At 47.2% G+C, this 15,645-nt stretch overlaps 2 protein-coding genes across 3 annotated transcripts in view; one reads left to right on the forward strand and one right to left on the reverse strand.

Annotated features, from left to right (window-relative positions):
• The window catches only part of LOC142579532 (uncharacterized), a 374,181-nt gene that overhangs the window by 268,278 nt on the left and 90,258 nt on the right, over positions 1–15,645 (reverse strand). The window lies entirely within an intron of this gene.
• Positions 1,280–15,645, forward strand: part of LOC142579531 (uncharacterized) — a 100,638-nt gene continuing 86,272 nt past the window's right edge. For both annotated transcript variants that reach the window (XM_075689848.1, XM_075689849.1), the window contains exon 1: positions 1,280–1,367. The gene's annotated coding sequence lies outside the window, so the exon portion shown is untranslated. The remainder of the gene's footprint in view (positions 1,368–15,645) is intronic.

The following is a 15,645-nucleotide window of genomic DNA, read 5'->3' on the forward strand; positions in this document are numbered from 1 at the left end:
AGAAATTGCGGACGAAACTGAGCAAAAATTCAGCGTTCTCAAGGAATCCGGGTCTGACAAACGTCTTTTGCTCTTAGTACTATGAGAGAAAGGCGTAAATAGCATTTGACAAAACAAGCTTTAAAAGAAATTAATGCGTTATCGTACAAACTAAATACGCGCCTTGTGCACCCTCATTCAGCTCACTGCTTAAGTGGAACGATATACCTATGCGCCGCCGGCCTTGGTGTTCGTTTCATCTGAAAAAGAGACAAGGCAAAATAAAACTTCTTTTTAGGACAAATATATAACATGATGGCCATTTAATCAGTTTCAGCGGTCAGTGACCTATGGAGAAGATGAGATAGAAACCACCACGCAACACTCATCTTTCAGCTCCTTTTATCTTTTTGCTATAATACTTCTTACTGTGATTGCAGCGTCGTAGAGGGTTCGTTTACAGCCTCGACAGAAAGAAGTTCTAGTAATATGTTTTTGTTGTTGTTGATTCAAATTTTTGTCGAGATACAGTTTATAAGCGCCGTGAACAATGTGCGCAGGTGCGTTCGACAAACGGTGGGCAGTTATGAGAATTCTCGGCCTCTGTGTCAACGGCTGACGGCAATTTGAGAAGAGCATCGCTGCAACAAAGAAGGTAGGGGTTGGGCTACATTCTACGCAATTCGCATAAATTCCGAGGCTTCTTAGGTCACCCTAGAGAGCGTAGAAGGAGCAAAAGGGGGCTCGCGCAACGAAGCTAGCCGACAGGTCACGATGCGACGCGTTTCAGCTCGCTGACGGGTTGAACGGCCAGTTTTGTAACAACTTCGAGAAGCGTCAGCGGACAGCCTGCAGCTGACAGGAGGGAACGGGGTCAACTGCGGGCTTTCCTCTCCCATCAGCTAGCTACCGCCGGACCGCACGCACTTTCCGGGTGGCACCACTTCACACCTGCCCTTTAATTTAGCCGAGAGCACTTCATCGGCGGGCAGGACGCCCACACGGCGACTGCTTAGAGTGGCATGGCGTGCCGCTGGCGACGAGCTGCTACTGTAAGCAGGGGCCGTGCCGTTTATTCGAACCACTCTTCCGTAGCGTCACATGACGCTGCCGGCTACGTAACACGCATCCAATGGACGACCGCTACCGATAGCGGGCAACGAGTTGGGGTGGATGACGCGGCTCAAGGTAACCGCGACGTCATACCGTCTTGCTTTTGATTGGCTATTCGAGATCCTTTAGTGAAGTGGATATAATAATGACCGGCGGTCCTGGGGTGGTATAAAAGGGCAATGTACGACAGTCCTCGTCACGAATTTGCAGGACGATAACTCCCGGCACAGGCGTCCTTCTACCTGCGTCGCTTCTCTCTCCGGCTCACGCTACAGGTAATTCAGTTCCTCTTGCCTCTAAGTTCTTATATTTCTATGACTCCTCCGATTTCGTCATGTTGTGGAGTGTTGAACCGCACATTCGGAAGTGGTAGCAGTACATTTCTCGTTTTTGATGATGTGAGAAAATATTAGCCAGGTATGGTGTCTGGGAAGAAATGCTGCCGTGGCAATTTGGCGGGTTGCTATTAACACAGCCGCATTCTAATGTACAGTAAACGTTTACACAAGCGGTAGTGATTACATTTCGTTGTGCTCCTTGTGTTTCGAGTTCCTGCCCAATCTGCTCTATTATTAAACCGGCTCAATCTGCTCAAACTGTTCAAAAATCTCTTCACTGTTGACGAGTAAGTGAGGCGGTAAAAAGATATTACGCGATTGATTTATGACACAACAGTTTCAACTAACGCAGAGTAAATATCTTGTCGCCATCACAGTTTCAAAAAAGTCGCAGCTTCACCCGACAGGCAAAGCATCGATTGTGATTGCAAATTAGTGGACACCTATACGAAGTAAGCATGGTAGTGTTAAAGGACGTATAAACTTGAAGCATAGGAATATTATACTCGCCAACAACTTTCTGTGGTTATGAAGGGAAAGCTGTGGGCACTTGGCTGCTGCACAAGTGTTACCGCACCAAGTAGTCCGGCATCATTTACCAGTGCTTTTGGTTGCTCGGAGCGGACGCTGAATCCACGCAGTTTCCACGTGCGACGGTTTCGCTTTTCGCAAAACGCTGAAGGGAAAAGCCCCCAAATAAGCAAACCTTTACACTCAGTGGTGTCTTCTGTCTTGTTTAACTATTGCTAATAACGTGTTCATATATTGTCTTCCCCAATCTAAACTCACTGTGCTCTCACTTGTACGCGCATTGCCTTTGTAGCTTTCCCTTAATAGCCACAGAAGGTTGTCCACGAGTACAACTAAATTAACAAGCATGGTGTCACGTGTCCACAGGCCAACATGAATACACCACATTCGATCACAGCGGAAACTCGCTGTCGAAACGTTGGAGTGAGAAAGCGCGGCAGCAGCAGCGAGTGAATTGACCTTCGTGTTGCGTCTCGCATCCAATGCGAACTACGCCTTGAAAACAGCGCAGCTCGGACTCTGTATTTTGGAAGCCACCTGCGACGGGTACAGTGACCCAGCCTTACGCGCGCGGCCGCCTGGGCCGCCCGGAGTAGAACGCCCCCCTCCTCTCTCTCCCCTCCCCCCGAAGCCCTGCGCGCGACGGAAGGCGGCGCGCTTCCTCTCCGCTTTCCGCCGTTGCGTGCCCGAGATTGAGCCGTGATCGCTGGCTCACCCTCGCACGCTTCCACTCGCACATAAAGCATACGGCGCGCGCTGACGATTTTATCACCCGTGGATTTTATACGGAACCTCACGGCGATGCCGAAGGCAGAAATGCGCCTGAAGTGCCCATATAATTGCTATCGCAATAAAACGACTAGAAACTCATAAGGATCTTTATTGCACATCCCAAATCGCTATTACTTTATCTGTGAACAGCTGACTGGATGACACGGCGCGGGTAAAAAATTCTAGCATGCTGAATCACGTCTGAGAGAAACTTGCACGCCTATGAAAAACGCTAGAAGTGAAGCCAGTCTTGTCTCCATAGTTACATGCTTTTATTTTTGCTGACTACTTACCTGACTTACTGAATACTGAGTTTACTACGAGCTCATGAAACGCTGTGTGCACTATAATGAGTGTAACTTTTAAAATCACACTGCCCTGACACCATTATCACGTTTGAAAGTAAGGCCCAGGCATAACACGTCACAAACTATTGAAAAGATGTAATAATCAGGAAGTGCTGAGCGTTTAAAGTGAACAGCTGCACCACAGCATACAAATCGTCTACATCGAATTTGGTCCCTGTTAACCAATCGGGCGTTGTAGACTCCAATTAATATTTTAAAGAGGTGTAATACAATAGCATACAAAAAGGAGGCAAATTTGTTGTCAAAGGTGTGTCTGTCAAAAGCCAAATTGCAACTCATGATATTCTTGCCCACACAGCGATATTAGTCTAGGTGTACGCTGTGGCTCTAAGGCTAAAGAATTGTATCCGCTGCACATTAATCAATCTGAACTTCCACGAATGGCCGGTTTCGTGCGACAGATGTAAACCGAAACTCCTATACTTGCGGGCACAGAGTAATGGTTTTTCCGAAGGTCTACGCGAGAAGCGCGCAGTCGCTGGAAGTCGTTTCCAAATACGCCGGCGCTTTGTTCTGTGTATTGTGCGAACAACTACATCCTAGGGTTTGTATTATCGTTTTTGTTTCCTTTTACCAGTAAAACAAGAACGTTCGCTCTCTATCTTTTCTTTTAACAGAACGTTCTGTTGTGTCCTTATAAAAAAAAGAAAGAGAGAAACATACGTCTTACTGACTCACTTTTCCGTTTTCTTTTTATTTATTTTTTTAGTATTGTATTTCACTAAGCTTGAATTCCACAAATGGCACACAGAGTTTCGTTTGAAACTCTGCGTAGCATATGAGTTTGCATTCGCGAGAAGCGTCTAGTACCACTTTATAACCCGACTCTCCGCTGGCCCGTTGCTCATGTTCCTTAACGAATCAAGAAAATAAAAAAAAAAGTTTCTTCACACGAGCGCCCTTATGATGGGCACATTTCAGAGCTTACAAACACGTCACGGACGGCACCAAAAGGAACCGCAGTACTTCGGGGCTTCCAAATAAATGCTAAACACAGAAGAGACTCTAGTCTTAAGGGCAGCTTGCACGCATTTGACCACCGGGAATGCTCCATCGCGCATTCATAGCATCGGTCACAATAATCGCTATTCAGGAAGCGTTTACAAAGGACAAGAACTTTCCCTGTACTCCGGCGCTTGGCTTCCCTGCGCGCGCGAAAGCCGGCCGGGCATCCCGGAGCTCAACGAAGAACAGAGCTCAACGACGCAACGACGCCTCTTTCGCTCTCGGGTTTTGCTGGCGAGACGTGCGCCATTATCATAGCGCGCGTCTCATCTGCATAATGCTGGCTCGTTTCCTGTCGACGACGAATGCGCATGAGCAACGAAAAAGTGAAAGTTCAGAACAGCTGCAAGCGCGCATGCAGAACTCACATTACTTTCCGCGTGCATCCGTGCATTGCGTCGTCGTATTGCTTCGGAGTTTTCTATGTCTTGCAGCTGGCTGAAAACGAAGTAAAAGAAACTGCAATGGCATGCTCGGAGAACCGTACCGATACGTTCTGCTTGGATCGTTCGTCCCGAGAGCTGTGCACGTAGAGATTGAAGGGGCAGCGAGGCCACTGTTTTTGCGGATCATTCGATTCGAAAGCAACTTCGTCTTTTAGCCACCTCGCTTTCTGTATTACCGTTTACAGTCAGCGACAGTCTTTCCAGGAGAAGGAGGAGGAAAAGGAGAAGGAGGAGGAAAGAACGAGAGAAGGCAGAGATATTAACCAGAAATGTGTCTGGTTGGCTACCCTACTCTGCGGGACGGGAAACAATCTTTTCAGAGGACTCTGTAAAGCAGCGAGGTGGGAAGCGCCACGGATACCTGTAGGCTTTCTGTAGGGCACAGAGCTTGGAGTCTAACTCCTAATGTCACGGATTCCCACTGTAGAGAGTGGTGCGTCATTCGATTGACTGCGGCAGAAATTGAGAGATAAAACCGCCTCTATACCAAATCTGCACTCACATACACGCATACATGAGGCACTCGAAATTCTAAACCACCCTTCTGCTTCACCTAAAGTGACTCTAGTGCCATTGCGGCGAAGACTGAGGACATGCAGGTTGCCCTTGCAGGTTACTTAAGCCACTTTTGTCCGCTTATACAGTCGTTCGCGACAAGTGGCAAGCTTGAGTGAAAAAAGTCGTAGCCAGTGACCAAGCCTTTAAGGGGCCCAGGACGTAGGTTCCCTCCCGGTTAATGTTTACTTTCCGTGGCGCTATCAGACACCCCGGTCGTGTCAACAAGCGTCGTCGTTACGGCATCAGTGGCCGAGGCACGTACGGCGAGAATTCGTGCGGAAGAAACGGAATTTCCTGACACTGCGGCGGTCTAGGTCGCCGCGAATTGGTCTCCCTTTCTCGCTTCCTCTCTCCTCTCCAGCTTTTCCGGGCGTCGCTCTCCTGGGAGTGAAATGTTCGCGATGACGGCGAGACGACGCGAAGATCGCTTTCTGTAGGACAAGACTTTGAAAAAGCAAAGCGAAAGACAAACGATGTTGTGTTGATGGGGCTTATACTTTGATACCACTAGAGTGCAGACGCCTGACGTCGTCGTCTGCACGCGCGTCTTCTGTCTGTCAAGAGACAGGCTCCGCCTGTTGAGAGAAACGGGCCTGGAAAATCTCGGAAGGAGACAGAGGGAAACATGAACGTGCTCGATTTAGATTGGCGACGACAAGATCGTGGGACACTGCACGGGATGTAAACATCAGCTTTTCGGGGCCCATTTTTAGAGCCACTGGCGTTTATAAATATATAGCTCTTATCTGAGACGACGAGGGCGTTAAGAAATTTACGCATCCGCTTCAGACGCCTTCAATGCACTGTTGAAAATTAGCGTGGGCAATGAAAAAAAAAGATGGAGCTGGCTAGACGGCCGCTCCCCTTAGCCCGTGTCCTTTCACATCCTATAGCGTCGTCGCCAGTTTAGTTTCAAGCGCACTCTTTAACAAAGTTCCTAGAGCCAAAGCTCGCCTGGTAGATTCCACTCTCGTACCACATTAGTTTGCAACATACTACAGCTTGTGGGTAGACACGGGTCCAAACTCCGACTTGCTGGCCCCGGCTAGTCCTTCACTCCAGTTTAGCTTTCTCCCTGGCCACAACGTCGCTGCTGTAATTCTCCAGCGCTCCACACGGCAGCAGTTCCCACATGTGTTAGATGTTACATTTGAAGATGCGCATTTGGAACGTGTGCTTTATTAAAAACGGTAACCGTCGTATCCCGATCTTCTAAGAAGATTATGTCCATGGTTAACAGTCCCGATGTGCAGTAGTCGCGTTGCCGTTGAAACACCATGCAACTGCATTGACCTCAGCATGAATGAACATAGGCTTTCCTTTTTCCTGAATTCCGAAACGACAGTCAAGCGACCAAGTCACAAACGAGCGGATAGCGGCATGCCCGAAGATGAACTACTAAAACTGGTTGAACACACGTGCATACTGGGGTGGATACAGCGATGCCAGCGTTGCATCACGCCCTTTTGTGTGCTGGACCTTTTACTGTCGTGCCTAAGGGAAGTGAAAGTATTCGCCAGCGGTGCACTCGAGATGCTATCAAAAGCAGATTTATGATAGGGTACATAAACCTGTAATTCTCTCAGCCTAGGGAGCCTCTAGCAAATAGCGTCTCGTCACTACCCATGCGCTGAACGCGATTGGGTTCGCAATCATCCTTAGCTCAAAATTCCAAACATAGCGTGGGTGCCCCCAAGCTTCACGTCAGCTAACATGGCGCACCTATCGAAGCGATGGCTCTCGCATGGCACCAAAGCTGACCTGATTTCTAAGCAACCTTTAACGTGTTCGTAAGAAACAGGTGTTGATGTAGGCTATCACTTTCTCTCATCTACACATGCATGACAAATATTGAACGATAAATCGCCGTTCTTTTTCAGATCTCCTAATAATACGAGAGCACATGAGCCTGGACAGGGAAGATTTCAGATGGCGGGCTCTAATCTGGAATGCGCAGGTTACAAACGCCTCAAGGGCAAATTGTGTAACTAAGCTTTGCCTCCTTTCCAATTATCACTTTTCTGAGATAGTCTGAAACGTTTAACAAGTGTACGTATTGTAAAAACTCAGGATTTTGTTTCTCAGGCAGCATTCCTAGAGTTTCCTCCTGCGCCCAAAGAGGCACTTCAAATGCGCAGCGCTAACGTGAGGCAGGAACCTAATAAAAACGGTATCCGCGTCGGGCTACTCAGGGAAAGAAAATCCGTCCCTAGTAGAAGCACCCTATAGGCACGGGGCCCCTATTGTAAACCTCCCTCACGTGTAACTTGTGTAATGTGTAACTGTGGGCTTTCTGGGTCATAGCTACAGGGGAGATTTTCAAAGAAAACTTTTCAAAACAACCGACTGCACAACCTAGACTCTTCTCTACGCCTTTGCATTCCAGCTGGACTCTGCCGTCGCGAAGCTACCTTGCTTTTTCGAATATGGCTAGGGGTGGCGTTAACCAAGTCTCTTGCTTTCCGAATCGGATGGGCCGATGACGCCTCATGTGATAACTGTGGTAACGAATAGACTCTTCAGCACCTTCTCTATGAGTGTCCTCGCTATACTTTACAGAGAGGATCGCTTGCAAACGCGATAGGGCGCTTTGACCGAACACCTCTAACAGAGGAACTTGTATTAAAATGCCGCCATCACAAGCTAGGGCGACGAGGCACTGTTGCAGTTTTTGAGGGCTACAGATGAATAGATGTTCATAGTGCTGCAAGTGCTACTGTGCTGTGCGGTGACAGAGTGCGGCGACAGTGACCAAATGTGATTGTATGCCTGTGCTCCTTTCTTTCTTTATCTCTACTTTGTTATCACTTTACCTCCCCCTCCCCTCTTTCCCCAGCCTAGGGTAGCAAACCGGATCTTCCCCTCTGGTTAACCTCCCTGCCTTTTCTCTCTCTCTCTCTCTCAAAGAAAACATGTGCCAATTATTTAGCGAAAGGTTCGTACATACTCTATCAGATTTAAATAATATAACTATGGGTTCAATCTGTGTCGGGTGAGGGCGCAGCAGCTGTAAGCCGTGTTTCCTTGGATATACGGTAAACACGGAAGCGAGCAAGTGTTTTCAGTTGCGCCGGCTAACACTCACCATCGGCGTTGAGTTCATTACTTCAGTTTCCTTCGCTACGCGCCAATGAGGTGTTTATTTTTTTTTTTAAATGCCAGCCTCTTAGTGTGGGGGGCATTCTTGTAAGCGGCACATTTCACCTGACGACCCCTCGGCCGCAAGCAACACAAATTTAAAATGGCAAGTAACTTTCGAGACTATAACTTACATAAATATAGGAAGCTGTTTCTTTATTATGATTGTTATACAGTGATTCATGAAAAGCGCAACCGGCAATCCTATTGTATATGGACCTTACATGACGGGCCTCATGGTCACGATAGGGTTTTGGCTAAAACCGTGGCTATCAAGAAAGAACAAGACGCCTCCCTTTGTGTAGGGCAGCAAACCAGGTCAAACTTGGCAACCCTCCCTGCCTCTACCAATAGTAGACATAAAATAAAGAGAAAGTGAAATTGCAACAAGTCATGCGTGCGCACACGCAACTGCGCACAGCAAATAAAGGCAGTCGCACAGTTCAGTTGTCTTTAGAAAGTTCGGCAGTGCCTCCTGTGGCACTCAAATAAAGTAAAGCTCTAGTGCGAATAATTAACAAACTGTAAACAGGAACCACGAGGAAGAAATAGTGTTCTTATATTTAGTACATTTACTTACTTGTTTCAAGCAGAAAAGCAAAGGCATAACATATGTACAATAACTTGACACATAATCACAAAATTAACGTATCTATTTAATTGTCTATTTATTTATCTATACATCCAACCGAGAGGTCCAGTGTCATTACCGTCATCTGTCAACCGTCTTTGCCTTTGGCTTCTCTCCCGTCAGTGATGCGCACTCTCGTTATTATGAAAAAAATAAACTTAACCGACGATTACGGCACTCCCTAATGCAAAATTTGAGCGCAGCTCTATACATTTTTTCGTTTCGCGATGTATTGGCTGGTGCGGGTAATCTGGCACGCTGCAAGCGGAGCGAAGAGTGGCGCAACTGCCTCGCTAATCTGGAGATCGCGAGAGGCAGCGCGTGGGTGACGCGCGTGCGCGGTGCATCCGCCGCCGACAGACCTCCCCGAAGACGCGCACTGGTCTGGCGCCGTCTCGACGCCACACTACGCTTTTCTCCTCACCTGTTCGCCGAACCCTCCTCCTCCGCTTTCCTCCTCGCGTCTTTCATACCCTCCTGCGCTCCGTGTTCGCTTACATCTTTCGCTGTGCTCATCCGTTGGGTTACGCCGACGCTCGCCACAGGAACGTGCGCGTCTGAGCTGCGCTCTTAAAAGAAAAAAAAAAAGATCGAGTGCCTCGAAGGAAGGATGCCGGCGTCTCATAGAACATTTCCTTACTTAGATGACGAGGCAAAACAGAGAGTTCGGGAAATGGAGGTACAAAACCCAGAAGATTGGAGGAAAAGAAAGAGCGAAGACGGCGTTTGTACCAGCGAGGAGAGCACCTCGTGAATGTTGGAACCTGACAAACACTTCAGTATTAGTCATACTCAACTATTAAGCTACGATGCGCTTCAGCATACTAAAAAGGACTATAATGTTACGCAACTAATCTGGAAAAGAATGTGTTCAGAGACTCAACCCTTGAACGGATTTCTTTTGGTGCAGAAAGCTGTAGAATTGCATTATTACATCAAGAAACAAAGAACGTCTAGAAAGCACACCTATTTGAAAGTAAAGTTATTAGAGTGGACAGCTGGCATTTCAACGAAGGTACTAGTTTCAGCAAACATACTGCGCCGCGAAATCACACCGGATAACTATGTATATCATATCGTGAAAAAAAATGCACGCTTATTCCGACTAAAAATATCAAAGAACTGATGTTCATCACTGCACATACTCGCGGACACAAATTCTTGACACAAACATCTCGTTTCTTTGTGCTGCAGTACGCGTATGCCTTCATTAGCTCACGTGTCAAAACATATTTATGATTATTTGCTTAATCAAACCTTTTTTGGCGCCGTTTAACGTTTTGGCGCTGGTTGCCGGTCACATATGTATATCTACAATGTATGACTATTGCTTGCTAAAGTGCGTTGTTGGCCTGCGAAGAAACTGTGGGTATAATTCCAACTTCACCGCCATTCTATTTTAAACCTTGGTTTGTTGATTGTACGCAAGGCGTTTCTTTACATACCTAGTTTTTCTGCAAACGACTCGTTGCCGTCATATAGGGACCGTCATCTCGTCAGGTTAGTGAATGCAGTATAACTTTTAGGTGCTGCTTTTTCAGTTTATGTAAAGAAAAATGAAATTAAGATTGAATTAAATCGTTCATTTTACAGAGTATGCGAACTTTAGAAAGGCTTGGCTCGCCCACGAAGGGGCCACAATTGTCAATGCAAATGTGCCGTCATCGTAGTCATGATAGAAAGCTCATGTTCTTTTGCACCGCAGCATCGATTTCCTATCGTCGCTTCGGTTCTTCAACACCGATAGTCGACACCATTGGACACACTCAAAGACGCGTTCATGAAACACGGCTTGAAATAGTATGTTCCCGTATTTTTATTTGCAGTGCTAAACAATAGGGCCGGAAAATATTTGTTCAATACGAAACTTGCCCTGACGCATGTTCGCTTAATACGTAGGAAATTTCACAGCTCCGATTAAAAAAACATTATTAGCCAGTACTCCAGCCAGCTTCCTCTTAGATTTGCAATCTAATGGCAGACAAGCCAGCACGAGTAATCTACCTGCACACTGATTATCGTGCACGTGCATCCTTCCCGTGTGAATAGCATTAACGCTTATACAGGGTGTTTCGAGTAACTTGAACCAAGGATTTAAGGAACGTGATTAACTGCTGCTGAATGAAACCAAGGGCATATGGTTTGCCGTCGTCCTGCGTTCCTTAGTGTATATTATGTTCCGTTTAATTAGTTAATTAAGTAATATCAAATATGGAAATATGCAAAATATGCGGTGCAGCGGTGGCGTAGTGGTAGAGAATCCGCCTCGCGTGCAAGAGGAACGTGGTTCGAATCCCGGTGCCGCGCAATTTTCCACTGGATTAAAAAAAAATCCACGTGTTGATGAAATTGCATAAACAAGGCCTGGACTGCGGCCTGATCCCGGTGACCAGAACCGGTAACGCACTCCTTCCCCAGAGCAGGATTGGCCACCCTGGTGCAGTACCTCGCCACAACCTCCTATATGAATACAACAATCAAAACCCCGGCCCTCAGTCCCCAGCAGCTGCGAAGCAACTGACCACGGCGACTGTCAGACCTGTGACGCAGCAGAGGGCGCTAAGAAACCCTGGAACCGGACAGGCCACCATTGGAATCTGAACCTGGCAAAGTTTAACGCTAGAACGTTATCTAGTGAGGCGAGTCCAGCAGTGCTATTGCAGCAATTAGAGGGCGGCAAATGGGATATAATAAGACTCAGTGAAGTTAGGAGGCCAAAAGAAGCATATACAGTGCTAAAAAGCGGGCACGTCCTGTGGAGAGACGAGAACTAGGAGTCGGATTCCTGATTAATGAGAATATAGCTGGTAACATACAGGAATTCTATGGCATTAACGAGAGGGTGGCAGGTCTTGTGAAACTTAATAAGAGGTAAGAAATGAAGCTCGTACAGGTCTACGCCCCTACATCCAGTCATGATGACCAGGAAGTCGAAAGCTTCTATGAAGACGTGGAATCGGCGATGGGTAAAGTGAAAACAAAATACCCTATACTGATGGGCGACTTCAATGCCAAGGTAGGCAAGAAGCAGGCTGGAGACAAGTCAGTGGGGGAATATGGAACAGGCACTAGGAATAGCAGGGCAGGGCTAGAAGACCTTGCGGAACAGAATAATATGCGGATAATGAATACCTTCTTCCACAAGCGCGATAGCCGAAAGCGGACGTGGAGGACCCCTAATGACTGGACTACAAATGAAATAGACCTCATACTCTGCGCTGACCCTGGGATCATACAAGATGTGGACGTTCTCGGTCGGCAAAGTGCGCTGCAGTGACCATAGGGTGGTAAGAACTCGAATTAGCCTAAACATGAGGAGGGAACGAAAGAAACTGGTACATAAGAAGCCGATCAATGAGTTAGCGGTAAGAGGGGAAATAGAGCAATTCCAGATCAAGCTACAGAACTGGTATTCGGCTTTAACTCAGGAAGAGGACCTTAGTATTGAAGCAATGAACGACAATCTTGTGGGCATGATTAAGGAGTGTGCAATAGAAGTCGGTGGTAACTCCGTTAGACAGGATACCAGTAAGCATCGCCGGAGACGAAAGATCTGATGAAGAAACGCCAATGTATTAAAGCCTCTAACCCTAAAGCTAGAATAGAACTGGCAGAACTTTCGAAGTTAATCAACAAGCGTAAGACAGCTGACATAAGGAACTATAATATGAATAGAATTGAACATGCTCTCAGGGACGGAGCAAGCCTAAAAACAGTGACGAAGAAACAAGGGATTGGCAAGAATCAGATGTATGCGTTAGGAGATAAAGCCGGAAATATCATTACTAATATGGATGAGATAGTTCAAGTGGCTGAGGAGTTCTATAGAGATTTATACAGTACCAGTGGCACCCACGACGATAATGAAAGAGAGAATAGTATCCCACAGGTAACGCCGGAAGAAGTAAAGAAAGCCTTGGGAGCTATGCAAAGGGGGAAGGCAGCTGGGGAGGATCAGGTAACAGCAGATTTGTTGAAGGGTGGTGGGCAGATTGTTCTAGAGAAACTGGCCACCCTGTATACGCAATGCCTCATGACCTCGAGCGTACCGGAATCTTGGAAGAACGCTAACATAATCCTAATCCATAAGAAAGGGGACGCCAAAGACTTGAAAAATTATAGACCGATCAGCTTACTGTCCGTTGCCTACAAACTATTTACTAAGGTAATCGCAAATAGAATCAGGAACCCCTTATACTTCTGTCAAGCAAAGGACCAGGCAGGATTCCGTAAAGGCTACTCAACAATAGACCATATTCACACTATCAATCGGGTGATAGCGAAATGTGCGGAATATAACTAACCCTTATATATAGCTTTCATTGATTACGAGAAAGCGTTTGACTCTGCCGAAACCTCAGCAGTCATGGAGGCATTACGGAATCAGGGTGCAGACGAGCCATATGTAAAAATACTGAAAGATATCTATAGCGGCTCCACAGCCACCGTAGTCCTCCATAAAGAAAGCAACAAAATCCCAATAAAGAAAGGCGTCAGGCAGGGAGATACGATCTCTCGAATGCTAATCACAGCGTGTTTACAGGAGATATTCAGAGGCCTGGACTGGGAAGAATTTGGAATAAGAACTAATGAAGAATACCTTAGTAACTTGCGATTCGCTGATGATATTGCCCAGGGGACCAACTGCAATGCATGCTCACTGACCTGGAGAGGCAAAGCAGAAGAGTGGGTCTAAATATTAATCTGCAGAAAACTAAAGTAATGTTTAACAGTCTCGGAAGAGAACAGCAATTTACAATAGGTAGCGAGGCACTGGAATTGGTAAGGTAATACATCTACTTAGGGCAGGTAGTGACCGCGGCTCCGGATCATGAGACGGAAATAATCAGAAGAATAAGAATGGGCTGGGGTGCGTTTGGCAGGCAGTCTGAGATCCTGAAGAGCAGGTTGCCATTATTCCTCAAGAGAAAAGTGTATGATAGCTGTGTCTTACCAGTACTCACCTACGGGGCAGAAACCTGGAGGCTTACGAAAAGTGTTCTACTTAAATTGAGGACAACGCAACGAGCTATTGAAAGAAGAATGATGGGTGTAACGTTAAGGGATAAGAAAAGCGCAGATCGGGTGAGGGAACAAACGCGAGTTAATGACATCTTAGTTGAAATCAAGAAAAAGAAATGGGGGGGGGGGGGGGCATGGGGCGGACATGTGATGAGGAGGGAAGATAACCGATGGTCATTAAAGGTTACGGACTGGATTCCAAGGGAAGGGCAGCGTAGCAGGGGGCATCAGAAAGTTAGGTGGGCGGATGAGATTAGGAAGTTTGCGGGAACGACATTGCCTCAATTAGTACATGCCCGGGGTAGTTGGAGGAGTATGGGAGAGGCCTTGCCCTACAGTGGGCGTAACCGGGCTGAACACGGTGATGGTGATGCAAAAGATCTAATATTCACTTTAGGGCCAAGTGCGTCTCATTGCGTTGTACAGGAGATTCAGAAACGACCGATCCAATTCTTGGGGGCGATGTACATGCTGCGTGGCGACTTTTGATGGCGTTTAAAGAAATCCCGCGAAATAGGAAACAAAGCCATGTGACTACGCTCATGCGCTATCGTATTGCAACGCTCTCAATCGCAATTCGTGTGAAAGAACCGTGCGCGCGGACCGTGGTGAAGTGAGCGGCCGTGCCTCTAGGCATCGGCGTCTCAGTAGGTCAGCGTCTTAGACGGTGGTACACAGTAAGGAAGCGCCGTCGTCACTGATAAGCGATAGGCTCGAAGCACGGTTGAGAACACTAGAATAGGAAAGTGCACGAGCGCAATCACATGGTTTTATTTCATATTTCGCGGACTTTCTTTAAACGCCGAAAAAGAAAGCACCACGCAGCAACTGCGCTGCGACCAAAAAGTGGGATCGGTCGTTTTTGAACACCCTCTACAGCGTAAGGAAATGCACTTGGCCCTAAAGTGAGTATTACATTTTCTTTTAAATAATAGTTCTCAGTTAATTAAGTAGATAAGTAGAATACAAGAAATACTTGGGGGAGCGCCACATGTCTGGAAACCAATGTCGTTAGTTTCACCCAGCTGCGGATAAACTCAGTTTTATATCATTAGTTCAAGTTTCGTGAAACAACCTGTACAATCGCGGTCAAAAATACGCGGCCCACGGCTCCGGGACTAGGAGCGAATGCGGGGCCACACCACGGCGCTGCTATCTCCATCGGGCGCCTGCTTTGAGGGCGCATCGAGAGGACTCCAATCTTCGCCCTCACTCTCGTGCGGCCAAGACACGCACTTGATAAATTTCAAGTAATAATAATAATATTTGGGGTTTTACGTGCCAAAACCACTTTCTGATTATGAGGCACGCCGTAGCGGAGGACTCCGGAAGTTTTGACCACCTGGGGTTCTTTAACGTGCACCTAAATCTAAGCACACGGGTGTTTTCGCATTTCGCCCCCATTGAAATGCGGCCGCCGTGGCCGGGATTTGATCCCGCGACCTCGTGCTCAGCAGCCCAACACCATAGCCACTGAGCAACCACGGCGGGTAATTTCAAGTACGGCGTTCGGCGGTTTCACAGCTGGCGGTCAGTTGGAAAGAGGGTTCGTCAGTGCGCGCCTGCCTTCCTCCCCACACCAGCTCGCGTTCGGCCGTTCGGCTAAGTGCAATGTCCGATTTGGTTTCACGTTTCATGTTTACGTACGGCTCGCATCCTCGTGTGCCACGCTTCTGTGCTTGGCGCTTGAACCGACGGCACACATGCATGCAGGCTCTCAACGAAACACAACATGGCAAGGCATT

Source organism: Dermacentor variabilis, chromosome 4, assembly GCF_050947875.1.
Source record: "Dermacentor variabilis isolate Ectoservices chromosome 4, ASM5094787v1, whole genome shotgun sequence".
NCBI classification, from domain to species: domain Eukaryota; kingdom Metazoa; phylum Arthropoda; class Arachnida; order Ixodida; family Ixodidae; genus Dermacentor; species Dermacentor variabilis.